The sequence below is a fragment of the Arachis hypogaea genome, chromosome 2, assembly GCF_003086295.3.
Source record: "Arachis hypogaea cultivar Tifrunner chromosome 2, arahy.Tifrunner.gnm2.J5K5, whole genome shotgun sequence".
NCBI classification, from domain to species: domain Eukaryota; kingdom Viridiplantae; phylum Streptophyta; class Magnoliopsida; order Fabales; family Fabaceae; genus Arachis; species Arachis hypogaea.
This window is the reverse complement of record NC_092037.1, coordinates 80,085,216-80,104,916: the sequence shown is the minus strand read 5'-3', so window position 1 is coordinate 80,104,916 and position 19,701 is coordinate 80,085,216. Positions and strand designations below refer to the sequence as shown.

Here is a 19,701-nt window from a genome sequence, read left to right as displayed (position 1 = left end):
CCAAAGAGGTTTCAATCATAAAAACATGATCAAAAGATGAAAATACAATAGTAAAAGGTCTTATTTATAAAGAACTAGTAGCCTAGGGTTTACAGAGATGAGTAAATGACATAAAAATCCACTTCCAGGCCCACTTGGTGTGTGCTTGGGCTGAGCATTGAAGCATTTTCGTGTAGAGACTTATCCTGGAGTTAAACGCCAGCTTTTGTGCCAGTTTGGGCGTTTAACTCCCATTCTTGTGCCAGTTCCGGCGTTTAACGCTGGGAATTCTGATGGTGACTTTGAACGCCGGTTTGGGCCATCAAATCTTGGACAAAGTATGGATAATTATATATTGCTGGAAAGCCCAGGATGTCTACTTTCCAACGCCGTTGAGAGCGTACCAATTGCGCTTCTGTAGCTCCAGAAAATCCAATTTTAGTCTCTGAATCAGATTTTTGCTCAAGTCCCTCAATTTCAGCCAAAAAATACCTGAAATCACAGAAAAACACACAAACTCATAGTAAAGTCCAGAAAAGTGAATTTTAACTAAAAACTAATAAAAATATACTAAAAACTATCTAGAACATACTAAAAACAATGCCAAAAAGCGTATAAATTATCCGCTCATCATCCATTATTTTATGTATACATGCATTTATATGATTGAGGCCATTGTTCAAATAGCTTACCTTTTACCTTCCATTGTTAACCAATTTTGAGCCTATGCTTAACCCACTAATTCTTAATTGTAGCACATTACAAGCCTAAGTGAAAAACAATAAATGTCCTTAATTTGGATCTTTGATTAGCTTAGGCTAGTGAGAGTATTTATTATTTGATTTTAGGAAAGTTGGGAACATTGGGTAGAGATAAAAGTATATTTTGTATTTGTGTTGAAAATCTTGGGAATTGGGTACATACTCATGTATTAATCATGTGTAAACCATATGCATTGATGTTTTTGTATATATTTGATGAGCGGATAATTTATACGCTTTTTGGCATTGTTTTTAGGTAGTTTTTAGTAAGTTCAAGCTACTTTTAGGGGTGTTTTCATTAGTTTTTATGTTAAATTCACATTTCTGGACTGTACTAAGAGTTTGTGTGTTTTTCTGTGATTTCAGGTAATTTCTGGCTGAAATTGAGGGACTTGAGCAAAACTCTGAAAAAGGCTGACAAAATGACTGCTGATGCTGTTGGAATCTGACCTCCCTGCACTCGAAATGAATTTTCTGGAGCTACAGAAATCTAATTGGCGCGCTCTCACTGGCATTGCAAAGTAGACATCCAGAGCTTTCCAGCAATATATAATAGTCCATACTTTATTCGGAAATTGACTTCGTAACTTGGCGTTGAATGCCAAGTACAACTTGGAGTTAAATGCCAGAAACACATCATGATCTGGAGTTGAATGCCCAAAACACGTTATAACTTGGAGTTCAACTCCAATAAACGCCTCAGCTCGTGGATAGATCAAGCTCAGCCCAAACATACACCAAGTGGGCCCCGGAAGTGGATTTATGCATCAATTACTTACTCATGTAAACCCTAGTAGCTAGTTTATTATAAATAGGACTTTTTACTAGTGTATTAGACATCTCTGGACGCCTAGTCCTTAGACCATGGGGGCTGGCCATTCGGCCATGCCTGAACCTTTCACTTATGTATTTTCAACAGTGGAGTTTCTGCACACCATAGATTAAGGGTGTGGAGCTCTGCTGTACCTCAAGTTTCAATACAATTATTATTACTTTCTATTCAATTCTCTTCTATTCTTATTCCAAGATATACGTTGCACAACACTTTGATGAATGTGATGATCCATGACACTCATCATCATTCTCACTTATGAACGCACGTGATTGACAACCACTTCCGTTCTACTCTAGGTCGGGCGCATATCTCTTAGATTCCCCAACAGAATCTTCGTGGTATAAGCTAGATAGATGGCAACATTCATGGGGATCCGAAAAGTCTAACCTTGACTGTGATATTCCGAGTAGGATTCTGGGAATCTGGAAAGTCTAACCTTGTCTGTGGTATTCCGAGTAAGATTCCGGTATTGAATGACTGTGACGAGCTTCAAACTCCTGAAGGCTGGGCGTGATGACAAACGCAAAAGAATCAATGGATTCTACTCCAACCTGATTGAGAACCGACAGATGATTAGCCATGCTGTGACAGAGCATTTGGACCATTTTCACTGAGAGGATGGGATGTAGCCATCAACAAGGGTGATGCCTCCAGACGATTAGCCGTGCAGTGACAGCGCATAGGACCATTTTTCCGAGAGGATTAAAAGTAGCCATTGATCATGGTGATGCCCTACATACAGCTTGCCATGGAAAGGAGTAAGAAGGATTGGATGAAAGCAATAAGAAAGTAGAGATTCGAAAGGATTCTAGCATCTCCACATGCCTATCTGAAATTCCCACTATTGATTTACATAAGTATTTCTATCCCTTTTTATTTTCTATTTATTATTAATTTTCGAAACCCATAACCTTTTAATCTACCTAACTGAGATTTACAAGGTGACCATAGCTTGCTTCATACCAACAATCTCTGTGGGATCGACCCTTACTCACGTAAGGTATTACTTGGATGACCCAGTACACTTGCTGGTTAAGTTGAATGGAGTTGTGAGCTTCTCTAACAGTGCCTGGAACTCTTTTATCACAATTTCGTCCACCAAGTTTTTGGCGCCGTTGCTGGGGATTGTTGAGTTTGAACAACTGACGGTTCATCTTGTTGCTCAGATTAGGTAATTTTCTTTTCAAAAAGTTTTCAAAAAATATTTCAAAATTTTTTTTATTTATTTTTCGTTTTTCTAATAATGTTTTTCGAAAAAATAAATAAAAATACAAAAGAAATTAATAAAATCATAAAAATCAAAAATATTTTGTGTTTCTTGTTTGAGTCTTGTGTCATGTTTTAAGTTTGGTGTCAATTGCATGCCTTAAAAAAAATTTTCTTGCATTTTTCGAAAATTCATGCATTCATGGTGTTCTTCATGATCTTCAAGTTGTTCTTGACAAGTCTTCTTGTTTGATCTTGATGTTTTCTTGTTTTGTGTTGTTTGTTGTTTTTCATATGCATTTTTTGTTTGTTAGAGTCCATGCATTAAAGATTTCTAAGTTTGGTGTCTTGCATGTTTTCTTTGCATCAAAAATTTTTCAAAAATATGTTCTTGATGTTCATCATGATCTTCAAAGTGTTCTTGGAGTTCATCTTGACATTCATAGTGTTCTTGCATGCATGATGTTTTTTTATCCAAAATTTTTATGTTTTGGGTCATATTTGTGTTTTTCTCTCTCTTCATTAAAAATTCAAAAATAAAAAAAATATCTTTTCCTTATTTCCCTCCAAATTTTCGAAATTTTGGGTTGACTTGGTCAAAAATTTTTTAAAATTAGTGGTTTCTTACAAGTCAAGTCAAAATTTCAATTTTAAAAATCTTATCTTTTCAAAAATCTTTTTCAAAAATTATATCTTTTTCATTTTTTTTCTATTTTTTGAAAATTTCAAAAAATCTTTCTCAAAATAATTTTCAAAATCTTTTTCTTATCATTATATCTAATTTTCGAAAAATCATTAACAATTAATGCGATTGATTCAAAAATTTGAAGTTTGTTACTTTCTTGTTAAGAAAGGTTCAATCTTTAAGTTCTAGAATCTTATCTTGTAGTTTCTTGTTAGTGAAGTAAGTAATTTTAAAATTTTTGAATTAAATGATTTTATCTTTTATCTTATCTTTTTCAAAAATTTTATCTTTTTTAAAAATTTGATTTCAAAATATCTTATCTAACCTCTTATCTTCTTATCTTTTCAAATTTGATTTTAATATCTTTTTCAATCAACCAACTAACTTTTTGTTTGTTTCTTATCTTTTTCAAAACCACCTAACTACTCTTCCCTCTCTAATTTTCGAAAATATCTCATCTCTTTTTCAAAAATTCTTTTTATTTTAAATTTTAATTTTAATCTTATCTTATTTCTAATTTTCGAAAATTACTAACCCCTTTTTCAAAATTATTTTCGAAATTTGCCCTCGCTTTTCTTACTCTATTTAATTATTTAATTACTAACACTTCTCTTCACCTCTCTCCATCTAAATATCCGAACCCACTCTTCTTCATTCTTCTTCCCTTTCTTCTTCTACTAACATAAAGGAATCTCTATACTGTGACATAAAGGATTTCTCTTTCTTTTCTTGTTTTTTTCTCTTTCATATGAGCAGGAACAAGGAAAAAGGCACTCTTGTTGAAATTGATCCAGAACCTGAAAGGACTCTAAAGAGAAAATTAACAGAAGCTAAGTTACAACAATCTAAAGGTAACCTTTCAGAAACATTAGAACAAGAGAAGGAGATGGCAGTCGAAAAAAATAATAATGCAAGGAGAATGCTTGGTGACTTCACAAAGCCAACGTCCAAATTTGATGGAAGAAGCATCTTGATGAGCGGATAATTTATACGCTTTTTGGCATTGTTTTTAGGTAGTTTTTAGTAAGTTCAAGCTACTTTTAGGGATGTTTTCATTAGTTTTATGTTAAATTCACATTTCTGGACTTTACTATGAGTTTGTGTGTTTTTCTATGATTTCAGGTAAATTCTGGCTGAAATTGAGGGACTTGAGCAAAACTCTGAAAAAGCCTGACAAAAGGACTGCTGATGCTGTTGGAATCTGACCTCCCTGCACTCGAATTGGATTTTCTGGAGCTACAAAACTCTAAATGGCTCGCTCTCAACGGCGTTGAAAAGTAGACATCCAGAGCTTTCCAGCAATATATAATAGCCATACTTTATTCGGAAATTGACGACGTAACTTGGCGTTGAACGCCAAGTACATGCTGCTGTCTAGAGTTAAACGACAGAAAAACGTCATGATCCGGAGTTGAACGCCCAAAACACGTCATAACTTGGAGTTCAACTCCAAGAAAAGCCTCAGCTCGTGGATAGATCAAGCTCAGCCTAAACATACACCAAGTGGGCCCCGGAAGTGGATTTAAGCATCAATTACTTACTCATGTAAACCCTAGGAGCTAACTATTGTATTAGATGTCTTTTTGACCACGTTTCATCTTTGGTCTCAGTTTTGTTTTATTCTTCATCTTAGGAGGCCATTGAGCATGTTTTGGGGGGCTGGCCATTCGGCCATGCCTGAACCCTTCGCTTATGTATTTTCAACGGTGGAGTTTCTGCACACCATAGATTAAGGGTGTGGAGCTCTGCTGTACCTCAAGTTTTAATACAATTACTATTACTTTTCATTCAATTCTCTCTTATTCTTATTCCAAGATATACGTTGCACAACAATTGATGAATGTGATGATCCGTGACACTCATCATCATTCTCACCTATGAACGCGCGTGATTGACAACCACTTCCGTTCTACCTTAGGCCGGGCGCATATCTCTTAGATTCCCCAACAGAATCTTCGTGGTATACGCTAGATAGATGGCGGCATTCATGGGGATCCGGAAAGTCTAACCTTGTCTGTGGTATTCCGAGTAGGATCCCGGGAATTCGGAAAGTCTAACCTTGTCTGTGGTATTCCGAGTAGGATTCCGGTATTGAATGACTGTGACGAGCTTCAAACTCCTGAAGGCTGGGCGTGATGACAAACGCAAAAGAATCAAGGGATTCTATTCCAACCTGATTGAGAACCGACAGATGATTAGCCGTGCTGTGACAGAGCATTTGGACCATTTTCACTGAGAGGATGGGATGTAGCCATCAACCAAGGGTGATTCCTCCAGACGATTAGCCGTGCAGTGACAGAGCATAGGACCATTTTCCCGAGAGGATTAAAAGTAGCCATTGATGATGGTGATGCCCTACATACAGCTTGCCATTGAAAGGAGTAAGAAGGATTGAAGAAAGAGCGAGTAGTGAAGTAGAGTTTCAAGAGGAGCACAGCACCTCCATACGCCTATCTGAAATTTCCACTATTGATTTACATAAGTATTTCTATCCCTTTTTATTTTCTATTTACTATTAATTATTCGAAAATCCATAAACCAATTTTAATCTGCCTAACTGAGATTTACAAGGTGACCATAGCTTGCTTCATACCAACAATCTCTGTGGGATCGACCCTTACACGCGTAAGGTTTATTACTTGGACGACCCAGTACACTTGCTGGTTAGTTGAACGGAGTTGTGAAAAGAAAGTGCTGAGTTAATGTTTTTGTGCACATACAAAAGAGCTAAAATTGTTGATCACAATTTCGTCTACCACATCTCCATTCCTGCCATTGGAGCCAATAACTTTGAGCTGAAACCTCAGCTAGTTGCTTTAATGCAACAAAACTGCAAGTTTTATGAACATCCATCTGAAGATCCTTATTAGTTTTTAACTGAGTTCTTGCAGATCTGTGAGACTGTAAAGACGAATGGAGTTGATCCTGAAGTCTACAGACTCATGCTTTTCCCTTTTGCTGTAAGAGACAGAGCTAGAATATGGTTGGATTCACAACCCAAGGATAGCCTGGACTCTTGGGATAAGCTGGTCATTGCCTTCTTGGATAAATTCTTTCCTCCTCAAAAGCAGAGCAAGCTGAGAGTGGATGTTCAAACCTTCAAACAAAAAGATGGTGAATCCCTCTATGAAGCTTGGGAAAGATACAAGCAGTTGACCAAAAGATGTCCAACTGACATGTTTTCAGAATGGACCATATTAGATATATTCTATTATGGTCTATCTGAATTTTCGAAAATGTCATTGGACCATTCTACAGGTGGATCTATTCACCTAAAGAAAACGCCTGAAGAGGCTCAAGAACTCATTGACATGGTTACAAATAACCAATTCATGTACTCTTCTGAGAGGAATTCCGTGAATAATGGGACGCCTCAGAAGAAAGGAGTTCTTGAAATTGATGCTCTGAATGCCATATTGGCTCAGAACAAAGTGTTGACTCAGCAACTCAACATGATCTCTCAAAGTCTGAATGGATGGCAACATGCATCCAACAGTACTAAGGAGGCAGCTTCTGAAGAAGCTTATGATCATGAGAATCCTGCCATGGCAGAGGTTAATTACATGGGTGAACCTTATGGAAACACCTATAACTCATCATGGAGAAATCATCCAAATTTCTCATGGAAGGATCAACAAAAGCCTCAACAAGGCTTTAACAATGGTGGACGCAATAGGCTGAGCAATAGCAAGCCTTTTCTATCATATTCTCAGCAACAGATAGAGAATTCTTAACAAAACACTTCTAATTTAGCCAATCTAGTCTCTGATCTGTCAAAGGCCACTTTCAGTTTCATGAGTGAAACAAGATCCTCCATTAGAAATCTGGAGGCACAAGTGGGCCAGTTGAGTAAGAAAGTCAGTTAAAGTCCTCCCAGTATTCTCCCAAGTAATACAGAAGAGAATCCAAAAGGAGAGTGCAAGGCCATTGATATAATCAATATGGCCGAATGCACAAGGGAGAAGGAGGACGAAAATCCTAGTGAGGAAGACCTCCTGGGACGTCCCTCAAGCAAGAAGGAGTTTCCTATCAAGGATCCAAAGGAATCTGAGACTCATATATAGACCATAGAGATTCCATTAAATCTCCTTTTGCCATTCATGAGCTCTAAAGACTATTCTTCCTCTGAAGAGGATGAAGATGTGACTGGAGAGCAAGTTGCTCAATATTTAGGAGCTATCATGAAGCTGAATGCCAAGTTGTTTGGTAATGAGACTTGGGAAAGTGAACCTCCCTTGCTCATTAGTGAACTGGACACCTGGATTCAGCAAACTCTACCTCAAAAGAAACAAGATCCTAGCAAGTTTTTGATACCTTGCACCATAGGCACCATGACCTTTGCAAAAGCTCTGTGTGATCTGGGGTCAGGGATAAATCTTATGCCACTCTCTGTAATGGAAAAGCTGGGAATCATTGAGGTACAACTGATCGGGGTAAAACTTGTCTCTCAAAAAATTCCCATTCGGCAAGTGTACTGAATTTGTCGTAAAGTAAAAACTCACAATAGAGTGAGGTCGAATCCCACAGGGATTAATTAATCAAGCAACTTTAATTAGAGGAATGATCTAGTTGAGTGAATCCATGAATAGAGTTGATAATTGCAGAAATTAAAATGGAGAGAAAGTAAATGACTGAAAGTAAATAGCAGAATTGTAAATGGGAATGGGGGAATTGCTCATAAAAGTAAATTGCAGAAAATAAAGAGAATGGGTAAGATCAGAAATGGGGAGTTCATTGGGCTTAGGAGATGTTGCATTCTCTGGATCAATTTCATTTTCATCTCTTCCTCAATCAATGCACTCATTGATCTCCTTGGCAATCTTAAGTGATTGAATCACAATTTCTTGCAATTCAATCTCTCAAATCTTGATCAATAGCCAATTCCTTGGTCAATTGCTCATGAGAAGAGATGAAGTGTGGTCACTGATTATACCACATGCACTTCCCAAATCAAATGCTTAGAGGGTTATAGCCACATACCCATCCACACTCAATTTGGTCCAGCATGAGAAAGCATTTCTAGCTAATCTCTTCATTCCTCTTTCAAGGATCCGAAGAGATCCATGTTTGAATAGCTTCTTTTCCAAGATAACTATCCAATTGGATGAAGATCGAAAGCTTTCAAGTAAAATCAAAAGGAAAGATAGAAGAAGAATAAGAAAATTAGTATTGATCCATCAAATTACAACAGAGCTCCCTAACCCAATGAAAGGGTTTAGTTGTTCATAGCTCTAGAAATCAACATCAAAGATGGAGAATACATAATAAAGCTAGAAGTGCAAAGAAGGTAAATACAAAGAGTAGTTCTCTTTCCTAGCTCCTCCCAAAAAGCTCCTCTCTATTTCAAAACTACTCCTATATATACTACTCTTCTTAGCTTCTAGTTAGCTCTTCAAGTCTTGGGCCTCTGGATCTTTGAACTTGAAGCAGTTCCTTTCTTCAATTGGGCTTGGCTTACTTGCAGAGAGAAAGTGTGAAGTGGGCAGAGACTTTAGCTCAAGACGTTAGGGGTGTTTAACAGTTAGTGAAAATACAAGTTTGAGAACCTTAGTGACACTTAACATTGTCACTAACTTTGCCATGCACCCCTTTGCCTCACATTAAAGACCACATTAACTGGGTTAACGTGGCTTTTAACGTTGCCTTGTTAGCCTTTGAGAACGTTAGTGACACTCAACATTGTCACTAACGTTCAAGTGTGCCCCTTCTTGCTTCACGTTAAAGCTCACGTTAACTAGGTTAACGTGGCTTCTAACGTGGCTTTTGCCAACCTTCGAGAATGTTAGTGACACTCAACATTGTCACTAACGTTCAAGTGTGCCCCTAGGTCTCACGTTAGAGTCCACGTTAACTAGGTTAACGTGGCTTCTAACGTGGCCATTCTTAGCCATCCCAACGTTAGTGACAATGTTGAGTGTCACTAACGTTGGCTCATTCTTCATTCCTCATCGTTAGCTTCCACGTTAACCAAGTTAACGTGGAAGTTAACGTGGCTCTTAGGGGTTGTGTGGTTGCTCCAACGTTAGTGACAATGTTGAGTGTCACTAACGTTGTCAACAACTCTCCATCTCTTACGTTAGCTCCCACGTTAACCAAGTTAACGTGGGAGTTAACATGGTTCTTTGCACCTTAGGCCAACGTTAGTGACAATGTTGAGTGTCACTAACGTTGGCTTCTCTTCCCCCTTTAACGTTAGAGGCCACGTTAACTAGGTTAACGTGGCTTCTAACGTGGCCATTTGTGAGCAATTGCCAACATTAGTGACAATGTTAAATGTCACTAACGTTGGCTCAACTTCTCTTCTCCACGTTAGAGTTCACGTTAACTTAGTTAACGTGACTCTTTAACGTGGGCATTGATGGCTTTTGAGAGTGTTTTTGGCAATCACTTTTCTCATTAACTTTGCAAGTTACCTCCCATTCCTTGCTTCCTTTGGTCCTGAAATCAAGCAATAGAGTGCATCAAAGTTCTAGTCCACGTCATGGGTAATGCAATATACAATTTTTGTCATTAAAATCATGCAAAATCCTCATGAAATAATGTAAAATGCACAATGTATGCTTGAATCAAGGTCTGAGTGAATATTTTCCCAAAACTAACTTATTTCCTAAGAAAATGCATGAAATTACCTAAAAACAGTAAAGAAAAGGTCAGTGAATCTGGCTAAAATGCCCTGGCATCACAACACCAAACTTAAAGCTTGCTTGTCCTTAAGCAAGTATTGGAACAAGAGAATGATGAATGGAATCTCCAGAGAAATTAGTCATTCTTGTGGAAGTCATATTACTGATTTTATGGTGGTTTCATGCATAGCAACTTAGGTTCATTCCACTACTGGCTTTCAGACCTTTATCATCTCCTAAAATACTCACTTTGTTATATCCCATGAGACCTTTATTTATTGATCCTTTTATTGTTATTTCAAGGGCTTATTTGTGTCTTTAGGCTAAGTGTTTTGTAAGGGGGCAACTCTTTAGGATAAGCTTTCAGCCAACACTCCCGAACCATTTGGTTCAAGGTGCTAGGTGTTAACGCACCCCTAAGGACTTACTTGCTCAAGTCTCTCCCCCATACATACACACCACAGGCATATAGTTTATTTATTTTCTTTCCTTCAGACCTTGGTGTCCAGCACGTCTTTGGGTTACTAAATGCTCTGTGGTGAGGGTTACTCTTGATAGTGGATTTTCAGCTGATAATCCCGGGTTAGTTAACCCAAGTTACCAGGTGATGAAGCACCCCAAAGAGCTTATTCCTCCAAGTAGATCCCTTACACAGGAGCAACACAGACACATGTCTTAGGGTAAACCATTGGTGCCTAGCCTTATTGCTTACTCTTTTTCTTTTGTTTTTCACTTCCCTTGTTCTTTCCCTTTTCTCTTATTAGGATCTTGTTGTTATCTTAATCTCATGGGTATATCAAAAGTAAAGCATTCAGGATAGATAGATGTCATCCTAACCTTGTGGTTGAACCAACTTAGCTAACTTATGGCTACCCCCAAAGATTCATGAATGCACTTCCATATTATGAGCCCTACTCTGCTCTTTTAAAACATAAAATATTCCCTTCTTCAAACAAATAGACAAGCTTACAAGTAAATAAGGGAAAGATGCAGTGACACTTAAACCAGAATCACAGACCATGCTCAACAACAAGGTAAAGTTTAAAAAAAAAAACATGTTTAGGCCTCACTGGTAATCATTAATCAAGATTGCATTTGAGCTTCCAATGTTCGAACTGTAAATATATGGAATTAAGTGACAATACAACCTTCAGGTGACAACTTCTAATCGCCTTCTTTTCGTTCTCCTCTTGCTCTTTGCTTCCTTGAGCGAAGGGGCACCATAAGGTTCCTGTAAAGTTATTGGAAGTTGCTTGTTTCCAAAGCACTTGAGGAATAATTAGCTTGCATGTGCTTGTGTCTTATGAACTTGATTTGGTGTGTGAACACCAAACTTAGTTCCTTGTTTAGTACACAATCTTGCACATACAATGATAACTCATATCTTGTTGTTAACAGAACAATGATTAACTAAAGTCTAACTACATCTAAGTGGTTTCCCTCAATTGGTTAGAGCTAGCAATGTGTTTTGGGAGCAGGTGTAATTCTAACTAATTGTCCTTTTGGTGGAACACCAAACTTAGAATTACACTGTCTCTTTTGATTGTTCTGGTGTGAAACACCAAACTTAGCTCCTTGCAATACAGGGGAAACAACTTGTGATTTTTATTGAAATGAAGATGAAAATGACTACCTGAGGTTGTGTTGCCTCCCAACGAAGCGCTTTTTTATTATCGTCGCTAGCTCGACGAGTCCTCACTCACTTGAGATGGTATTTCATTCTGGGGTTTTCCCCCATGTTGCCCAGATAATGCTTGAGTCTTTGTCCATTCACTGTAAAAGTCCTTTCTGACCCTTCATCCATGACTTCTACGTGCCCGTATGGCGAGACCTTTGTGACAAGAAAGGGCCCGGACCACCTTGATTTGAGTTTTCCTGGGAACAGTCTTAGTTTGGAATTGTATAGGAGCACTCGTTGCCCCCTTTCGAAACTTCTGGGTGCAAGATGTGAGTCATGTCTTCTCTTTGCCTTCTCCTTGTACATCTTGGTATTCTCATAGGCTTGTGACCTGAATTCCTCCATCTCTTACAGCTGCAAGATTCTCTTTGCACCAGCAGTAATGCTATCAAAATTTAGTATTTTGATAGCCCATAAAGTTTTGTGTTCTAGCTCCAGTGGTAAGTGACAAGCTTTACCGTACACCAGCTGATATGGGGACATTCTAAGTGGTGTTTTGAATGTTGTTCTGTATGCCCAAAGAGCATCATCCAGCTTCTTTGACCAATCCTTTCTAGATGCACCCACAGTCTTTTCCAAAATTCTCTTTAGTTCTCTGTTGGAGATCTCAGTTTGTCCACTTGTTTGGGGGTGGTAAGGTGTGGCTACCTTGTGTTTTACCCCATATCGTAGGAGAAGAGCCTCTAATGGTCTGTTACCAAAATGGCTCCCTCCATCACTGATGAGGGCTCTTGGGACTCCAAACCGGCTAAACATATTCTTCCTGAGGAAGTTCATAACCACCTTGTTATCATTTGTTGGAGTTGCAATGGCCTCCACCTACTTGGAGACATAATCCACAGCTACTAAGATGTACTTGTTTGCATATGAAGTTGGAAATGGCCCCATGAAATCTATTCCCCACACATCAAACAGTTCCAGCTCTAGGATGAAATTTTGTGGCATGGCATTTCTTTTGGGCAAGTTTCCCGATTTTTGGCATTCTTTTTTACCAGTTCTTTGGCGTCCTTGAAAAGGGTCGGCCAAAAGAACCCGCTTTGTAGAACCTTTGCTGCAGTTCTGTCCCCTCCAAAGTGGCCTCTATAACTTGAACTGTGGCAATTCCATAGGACCTCTCGTCCTTCTTCTTCGGATACACATCTTCTGAGTACTCCATCTGAGCACTTCTTGAAGAGGTATGGCTCGTCCCAGACAAAGTACTTTGCATCATTTATGAGCTTTCTTTTCTGATGTTTATGTATCTCTGGTGGTAAAGCCCCAGTTGCCTTGAAGTTGGCTATGTCTGCAAACCATGGAGCCTTGTGAACTATCATCAACTGCTCATCAGGGAAGAGCTCGTTCACTTGAGTATCATGTCCCCCACCTTCATCCTGAGGGATTCTGGAGCGGTGATCTGCTACCTTGTTCTCCACTCCTTTCTTGTCTCTGATTTCAATATCAAATTCCTACAACAATAAGATCCATCTTATTAGTCTTGGTTTTGATTCCTGCTTAGCAAACAAATATTTAAGTGTTGTGTGATCTGTGAAAACAATCACTTTTGCACCAATGAGGTATGATCTAAACTTGTCAAATGCGAAGACTATTGCCAGCAGTTCCTTTTCGGTTGTGGTATAATTTCTTTGAGCATCATTAAGGACCTTGCTGGCATAGTATATCACATGGACTAAGCTATTGGTGCACGAAATTGTGAACATTACTTTTTCACAACTCTCATAATCCCCGGTAATGGCTCCAAAGACTTGGTGCTCAATACCATGGCATAAACACAACTTCGCACAACTAACCAGCAAGTGCACTGGGTCGTCCAAGTAATAAACCTTACGCGAGTAAGGGTCGATCCCACGGAGATTGGTGGTATGAAGCAAGCTATGGTCATCTTGTAAATCTCAGTCAGGCAGACTCAAATGGGTATAGATGATGAATAAAGCATAAAGATAAAGATAGAGATACTTATGTATATCATTGGTGTAAGAGCTTCAGACAAGTGTATGAAGATGCCTTCCCTTCCGTCTCTCTGCTTTCCTAATGCCTTCATCCAATTCTTCTTACTCCTTTCCATGGCAAGCTCGTGTAGGGTTTCACTGTTGTCAGCAGCTACCTCCCATCCTCGCAGTGAAAACTAATGCTCATGCACTCTGTCACAGTGCGGCTAATCACCGGTTTGGTTCCCTCCCCTACCGGAATAGAATCACTCTTTTGCGTCTGTCACTAACGCCCAGTAGGTTACAGGTTTGAAGCACGTCACAGTCATTCAATCATTGAATCCTACTCAGAATACCACAGACAAGGTTTAGACCTTCCGGATTCTCTTGAATGCCGCCATCAGGTCCTGCCTATACCACGAAGACTCCGATTAAAGAATCCAAGAGATATTCACTAGGCCTCGTATGCTTGTAGAACAAGAATGGTTGTCAATCACCTTGTTCATAGGTGAGAATGATGATGAGTGTCACAGATCATCACATTCATCAAGTTGAAGAACAAGTGATATCTTGGAACAAGAACAAGCGGAATTGAATAGAAGAACAATAGTAATTGCATTAATACTCGAGGTACAGCAGAGCTCCACACCTTAATCTATGGTGTGTAGAAACTCCACCGTTGAAAATACATAAGAACAAAAGTGATCATTGGTTTCGGCCCAAGAGAGGGAACCAGAAGAACCAAGATCTGATCTAAGAACTAGATGTCCGAAGATGAAAATACAATAGTAAAAGGTCCTACTTATAGAAAACTAGTAGCCTAAGGTTTACAAAGATGAGTAAATGACATAAAAATCCACTTCCGGGCCCACTTGGTGTGTGCTTGGGCTGAGCAATGAAGCATTTTCGTGTAGAGACTTGTCTTGGAGTTAAACGCCAGCTTTTATGCCAGTTTGGGCGTTTAACTCCCAATTAGGTGCCAGTTCCGGCGTTTAACGCTGGAATTTCTGTAGGTGACTTTGAACGCCGGTTTGGGCCATCAAATCTTGGGCAAAATATGGACTATCATATATTGCTGGAAAGCCCAGAATGTCTACTTTCCAACGCCGTTGAGAGCGCGCCAATTGGGCTTCTGTAGCTCCATAAAATCCACTTCGAGTGCAGGGAGGTCAGAATCCAACAGCATCTGCAGTCCTTTTCAGTCTCTGAATCAGATTTTTGCTCAGAACCTTCAATTTCAGCCAGAAAATACCTGAAATCACAGAAAAACACACAAACTCATAGTAAAGTCCAGAAAAGTGAATTTTAGCTAAAAACTAATAAAAATATACTAAGAACTCAACTAAAACTACCAAAAACATACTAAAAACAATGCCAAAAAGCGTACATATTATCCGCTCATCACAACACCAAACTTAAATTGTTGCTTGTCCCCAAGCAACTGAAAATCAAATAAGATAAAAAGAAGAGAATATACTATAGACTCCAAATTATCAATGAAACTAAGCTCCAAATTAGATGAGCGGGACTAGTAGCTTTTTGCCTCCGAACAGTTATGGCATCTCACTTTATCCTTTGAAATTCAGAATGATTGGCTTCTTTAGGAACTTAGAATCCAGATAGTGTTATTGATTCTCCTAGTTAAGTATGATGATTCTTGAACACAGCTACTTATTGAGTCTTGGCCGTGGCCCAAAGCACTCTGTCTTCCAGTATTACCACCGGATACATACATGCCACACACACATAATTGGGTGAACCTTTTCAGATTGTGACTCAGCTTTGCTAAAGTCCCCAATTAGAGGTGTCCAGGGTTCTTAAGCACACTCTTATTGCCTTGGATCACAACTTTATTTCTTTCTCTTTTTTTTTCTCCCCTTTTTTTTCGTTTTTCTCCTTCTTTTCTTTTTTTTTTTGTATTCACTGCTTTTTCTTGTTTCAAGAATCATTTTTATGATTTTTCAGATCCTCAGTAACATGTCTCCTTTTTCATCATTCTTTCAAGAGCCAACAATTTTAACATTCATGAACCTCAAATTCAAAAGACATATGCACTGTTCAAGCATACATTCAGAAAACAAAAGTATTGCCACCACATCAAACTAAATAAGCTAGTTTTAAAGATGAATTTGAAATCCTGTACTTCTTGTTCTTTTGTGATTAAAAACAGTTTTCATTTAAGAAAGGTGATGGATTCATATTCATAGCTTTAAGGCATAGACACTAAGACTCTAATGATCACAAGACACAAACATAGACAAACATAAAGCATAATTTTCGAAAAACAGAAAAATAAAGAACAAGGAGATTAAGGAACGGGTCCACCTTAGTGATGGCGGCTTGTTCTTCCTCTTGAAGGTCTAATGAAGTGCTTGAGCTCCTCAATGTCTCTTCCTTGTCTTTGTTGCTCCTCTCTCATGATTCTTTGATCTTCTCTAATTTCATGGAGGAGAATGGAGTGTTCTTGGTGCTTCACCCTTAGTTGTCCCATGTTGGAACTCAATTCTCCTAGGGAGGTGTTCAGTTGCTCCCAATAGTCTTGTGGAGGAAAGTGCATCCCTTGAGATGAATCTCTCCATCTCCCATGACTCGGAGGTGAAAGCTTTTGCCTTCCCTTTCCTCTTTCTAGAGGTTTCTCCGGCCTTGGATGCCATAAATGGTTATGGAAAAACAAAAAGCAATGCTTTTACCACACCAAACTTAAAAGGTTTGCTCGTCCTCGAGCAAAAGAAGGAAGAATAGAGGAGAAGAAGAAGAAAATGGAGGAGATGGAGGAGGTTGAGGTGATTGATGAATGGGTGAAGAAGAGAGAGTGTGGTGGGGTTGGTGGGGATCCTGTGGGGTCCACAGATCCTGTGGTGTCAAGGAAAAGTCATCCCTGCACCAAATGGCAAGCAAAATCTCGTTTTGTGCCAATTCTGGCGTTAAACGCCGGGCTGGTGCCCATTCCTGGCGTTTAACGCCAGGTTCTTGCCCATTCCTGGCGTTTAACGCCAGTCTGGTGCCCCTTTCTGGCGTTAAACGCCCAGAATGGTGCCAGACTGGGCGTTAAACGCCCAACTGCTAGGCTTACTGGCGTTTAAACGCTAGCAGCATCTTCCTCCAGGGTGTGCTGTTTTTCTTTCTGTTTTTCATTCTATTTTTGCTTTTTTTCATTAATTTTGTGACTTCTTATGATCATCAACCTACAAAATAAAGTAAAATAACAAAAGAAAATAGATAAAATATAACATTGGGTTGCCTCCCAACAAGCACTTCTTTAATGTCAGTAGCTTGACAGAGGGCTCTCATGGAGCCTCACAGATACTCAGAGCAATGTTGGAACCTCCCAACACCAAACTTAGAGTTTGAATGTGGGGGTTCAACACCAAACTTAGAGTTTGGTTGTGGCCTCCCAACACCAAACTTAGAGTTTGACTGTGGGGGCTCTGCTTGCCTCTGATTTGAGAGAAGCTCTTCATGCTTCCTCTCCATGATGACAGAGGGATATCCTTGAGCTTTAAACACCAAGGATTCTTCATTCACTTGAATGATCAATTCACCCCTATCAACATCAATCACAGCCTTTGCTGTGGCTAGGAAGGGTCTGCCAAGGATGATGTTCTCATCCATGCACTTCCCAGTCTCTAGGACTATGAAATCAGTAGGGATGTAATGGTCTTCAATCTTGACCAGAACATTCTCTACAAGTCCATAAGCTTGTTTTCTTGAGTTGTCTGCCATCTCTAGTGAGATTCTTGCAGCTTGTACCTCAAAGATCCCTAGCTTCTCCATTACAGAGAGAGGCATGAGGTTTACACTTGACCCTAAGTCACACAGAGCCTTCTTGAAGGTCATGGTGCCTATGGTACAAGGTATGGAAAACTTCCCAGGATCTTGTCTCTTTTGAGGTACTTTCTGCCTAGACAAGTCATCCAGTTCTTTGGTGAGCACAGGAGGTTCATTCTCCCAAGTCTCATTTCCAAATAACTTGTCATTTAGCTTCATGATTGCTCCAAGGTATTTAGCAACTTGCTCTTCAGTGACATATTCATCCTCTTCAGAGGAAGAATACTCATCAGAGCTCATGAAAGGCAGAAGTAAGTCTAATGGAATCTCTATGGTCTCATTTTGAGCCTCAGATTCCCATGGTTCCTCATTGGGGAACTCATTGGAGGTCAGTGCACGCCCATTGAAGTCTTCCTCAGTGGCGTTCACTGCCTCATCTTCCTCTCCAAATTCGGCCATGTTAATGACCTTGCACTCTCCTTTTGGATTTTCTTCTGTGTTGCTTGGAAGAGTACTTGGAGGGAGTTCAGTAATTTTCTTGCTCAGCTGTCCCACTTGTGCCTCCAAATTTCTAATGGAGGACCTTGTTTCAGTCATGAAACTTTGAGTGGTTTTGATTAGATCAGAGACCATGGTTGCTAAGTCAGAGGGGTTCTGCTTAGAATTCTCTGTCTGTTGCTGAGAAGATGATGGAAAAGGCTTGCCATTGCTAAACCTGTTTCTTCCACCATTATTGTTATTGAAACCTTGTTGAGGTCTCTCTTGATTCTTCCATGAGAAATTTGGGTGATTTCTCCATGAAGAATTATAGGTGTTACCATAGGATTCTCCTAGGTAATTCACCTCCTCCATTGAAGGGTTCTCAGGATCATAAGCTTCTTCTTCAGATGAAGCATCCTTAGTACTGCTTGGTGCATTTTGCATTCCAGACAGACTTTGAGAAATTAAATTGACTTGTTGAGTCAATATTTTATTCTGAGCCAATATGGCATTCAGAGTATCAATCTCAAGAACTCCTTTCTTCTGACTAGTCCCATTGTTCACAGGATTTCTTTCAGAAGTATACATGAATTGGTTATTTACAACCATTTCAATTAGCTCTTGAGCCTCTGTAGGCGTCTTCTTCAGATGAGGAGATCCTCCAGCAGAGCTATCCAAGGACATCTTGGATAGTTCAGAGAGACCATCATAGAAAATACCTATGATGCTCCATTCAGAAAGCATGTCAGAAGGACATTTTCTGATCAATTGTTTGTATCTTTCCCAAGCTTCATAGAGGGATTCTCCATCCTTCTGTCTGAAGGTTTGGACTTCCACTCTAAGCTTACTCAATTTTTGAGGTGGAAAGAACTTTGCGAAGAAGGCATTGACTAGCTTTTCCCAAGAGTCCAGGCTTTCTTTAGGTTGTGAGTCCAACCATGTCCTAGCTCTGTCTCTTACAGCAAAAGGGAATAGCATCAGTCTATAGACCTCAGGGTCTACCCCATTAGTCTTGACTGTGTCACAGATTTGCAAGAATTCAGCTAAAAACTGATGAGGATCTTCCAGTGGAAGTCCATGGAACTTGCAATTCTGTTGCATTAGAGAAACTAATTGAGGCTTAAGCTCAAAGTTGTTTGCTCCAATGGTAGGGATAGAGATGCTTCTCCCATAGAAGTCGGGAGTAGGTGCAGTAAAGTCACCCAGCACCTTCCTTGCATTGTTGGCATTGTTGTTGTTTTCGGCTGCCATTTGTTCTTCTTCCTTGAAGAATTCGGTCAGGTGCTCTAAAGAGAGTTGTGCTTTGGCTTCTCTTAGCTTTCTCTTCAAGGTCCTTTCAGGTTCAGGATCAGCCTCAACAAGAATGCCTTTGTCTTTGCTCCTGCTTCATAAGAAAGAGAAGAGAACAAGAAAATATGGAATCCTCTATGTCACAGTATAGAGATTCCTTGAGGTGTCAGAGGAAGAAAAATGGAAGACAGAGGTAGAAAATTCGAACTTATCAAAGAAGATGGAGTTCAAATTTTGCATTAAGGAATAGTGTTAGTCCATAAATAGAAGGATGTGAGAAGGAGGGAAGTAATTTTCGAAAATTAAGTGAAAAATTTTGAAAACATTTTTGAAAAACATTACTTAATTTTCGAAAATGAAAATGGAAAAGAAATCAAGTGATTTTTTAAAAAGATTTTGAAATTAGAAATCAAAAGGATTTGATTGAAAACTATTTTGAAAAAGATGTGGTTAAGAAGATATGATTGATTT

The 19,701-nt window shown here is 39.2% G+C and overlaps 2 non-coding genes across 2 annotated transcripts; one reads left to right on the top strand and one right to left on the bottom strand.

The window, feature by feature from the left end:
• Positions 1-6,540: 6,540 nt before the first annotated feature.
• Positions 6,541-6,644, bottom strand: LOC112764300 (small nucleolar RNA R71). The gene has a single exon (XR_003183091.1). It is a non-coding gene; the product is annotated as a small nucleolar RNA R71 (small nucleolar RNA).
• Positions 6,645-18,678: 12,034 nt separating this feature from the next.
• Positions 18,679-18,786, top strand: LOC112766133 (small nucleolar RNA R71). Its single transcript, XR_003184157.1, has one exon. It is a non-coding gene; the product is annotated as a small nucleolar RNA R71 (small nucleolar RNA).
• Positions 18,787-19,701: the final 915 nt, after the last annotated feature.